Below are 2,707 nucleotides of genomic sequence, written 5' to 3'. Positions count from 1 at the left end.
GCCAGAATGTTTGAGCCTCGCGTTGCTTTCACTAAATGACTCACGTCATAGTAACCTTTTTCTTCCTCTTCAATTAATGCATATTTGAGTACACAGGAATCCACTAACGTTAATTAGAGAGAAACAACGTGACAATTTTCTCCCACTGTTGTGTTTCCAATGTTTCGTGTTGAATGTCTCTGTATGGGAATAACAATTAAAGTGAATGTGCTGACAGATTTAGAAGATCACATATTAGCTCAGACATCACATTGGCTGACCTAGTAATTTTAAATTAGTTTGGATTGTTCTGAGTTCGTTACGACTTACTCAACTTGTGCCCTTCTTGAAACCTTCTCTTTCCTCCCACTTGGCAGTCCAGCCCACACAGCTTAATTTAGCACATCACACAAACTCACCCACATCTGATGGTGTCCAACAGCAGTTTTTGCTCCTTCCACCCATATGGGGGCAGTGTTGGCACGAACCGCTGATGGATGTTCAAGCAGGACATTATAAATAGAGTGGAAGCAAATCTGGCCACTTTTTGAAACTCACATTAGCATGAGTGTTTGTCACAAGGAGTCACTTCTTGTGTGGAATGTAAATTAGCTTCTTTTTTTTCTTTAAAAAAAAAAAATCTCTCAAACATAATTGTGGGATAACAGCCTTGTTTCAACACACCTCTTTGTGTCTGTGTCATCCAGCAACACAGAAACAGAAACTCAACAATCGGGTGCGAACCATGTCGGACACAACACAAGATTCACAAGATTCTGGCTTCAGTTCCATCCCGTCTGTGTTTGTGCATATGTAGACCTGTTTTGAGTGCTGATAAAGGAAAAGGTAGCATAATAAACTGGACAATTGTCTGGTTTGACAGGCTAATCCCTGTTAATCCTCACTAAAACACAGCCTCTTATCTCCGTGCCTTTCTCAGTGAAAGACACACAAACATCCTGTGAGGTGACGACCCCCCAACAAGCACTTTTACTGTTGTTTAAGTTGCAGTTTGTTTTGTAATGACATGTCGAACAATTTTATAGCGGAAACAATTGATTGGTTAAAGAAAAATGAAAAAAAAAGACTAGGACACGTGTACAAGTTTTTTAACTGACATGCAGATGTTTCAGATGTGCCACCTTCTTTAGTGTGTCGACAAGTTTATATGTCCGGGAAAATGTATGTGGCAGTAAATCAGTCAACTTAGGGTGCTGTGCTACTCTTTTTTTGTAATTATTTGCCAGTTTTGCCATTCAGCTCCCAGTTTGTATGGTAGTATTGTGATTTATAACTTATTTCCGTGACTGACTAATTGATTAACAGTGAAAAATGAAATGGAAATCATAAGATTGTTAATGAACAATGCCAACAATTCAGTCTCAGATTGTCAAATATGAAGATTTGCAGCCTTTATTTGTTTTAAATCATTCTAAATATTGTATATTTCTTGTACTGTTGGTAACAACAATGGCACCTTCAACTCTAGAAAACTGCAACAGATTTTTTATATCAACTGAAACAATACACTGCTATCAAACTGATTATTTGAAGTAAATACCTAAAAGATTGGTCAGTAATCTGAATTTTTTCAGCTTAAAAAAATGTGTCGCAAGTTACCAAAGTCATGCCCACAAATTGCTTTTTAATTTCTTTTATTTTAATTTAATTTATTTGAAGTTCACTGCTCTTTTCCCTCCCTTTTACTCTTCACTAGATCTTAATTTACGTGTTGAATTCTTTACCAGATGTTTATCAGCTGGCTGTTATTGTTGTCCGCTGCAGGACAAGTAGCACACGGTTGGCTTGTAAAAGGTTTCTCACTGGAAACAGCTTTTTTTTCTGGGACTGGAAACAAAGTTGCTGAGAGAAGTGAAACACACGAGTATTTCTGCGGCCTTTAAAACCGACACAAGGCAGCTGAAGGATGCTGAAAAGGTCCCTACAGCTGAGGGGAAATTCTGGGGAGTTCATCGCTGTGAGAAACTTCTCTCGTTATGCGTCATTTGCTCTGTTCCTATTTTTTAAAAAATGACTTATTTGTCAGCTTTAACAATTAGTCTTTAATTAAAATAGTTATTGACTAATTTCTAAGTAATTGCGTGCAATATTACGAGTAACCTCTCACCATCTGTCACGCTTTACACAAGCTTCATGATCAAAAGACGCACATGTGTTCTAATAACTTTTTCTGTTTTACGTGTTATTTTGGTGGTTGTTTGCTTACGAGTGGGTGTGGATTTTTTTTTTTTTTTTTTTTCCACTCGGGCCCCTTTCCTTCTTTTTGAACTCGTACTGGTGGACGGCGAATGAGAAAGGAGGGACTGATGGGGGGAGATAGACAGGAGGGAGGGTGAGGGTAAAGAGAGGGGGTCACCATTGAGTTGTCCACCCACACAAGGCCCCCTCTGGTCACCTGCGTGGGTTTGGGCCGAAAGAAAGGCGAGGATGCACACACACACACACACACGGACTCACAAAAAAAAAAAGAACAAAACAACAGTTTTCTAACCCCGAATGTCAACTGTGGCAAAGTATCTCCAATAAAAGCATTTTAAATTAGCAAGAAACTTCCTCGAACCTACAGAAAGAAGCCTTGTCAGTATCATTAAAAGCACTTCACATCAGAGAGAGAGAGTTTAGGCAGTGAGAGAGGCAGCAGAGAGAGGTTTAAAAAATAAAAAAAATCTCTCTAAGAACTTGGCTGGTTCATGAGCCTCCAAAAAGG

The sequence above is a fragment of the Stegastes partitus genome, unplaced genomic scaffold, assembly GCF_000690725.1.
Source record: "Stegastes partitus isolate 25-593 unplaced genomic scaffold, Stegastes_partitus-1.0.2 Scaffold1722, whole genome shotgun sequence".
NCBI lineage: Eukaryota > Metazoa > Chordata > Actinopteri > Pomacentridae > Stegastes > Stegastes partitus.
Note: the sequence above shows the minus strand (reverse complement) of the source record.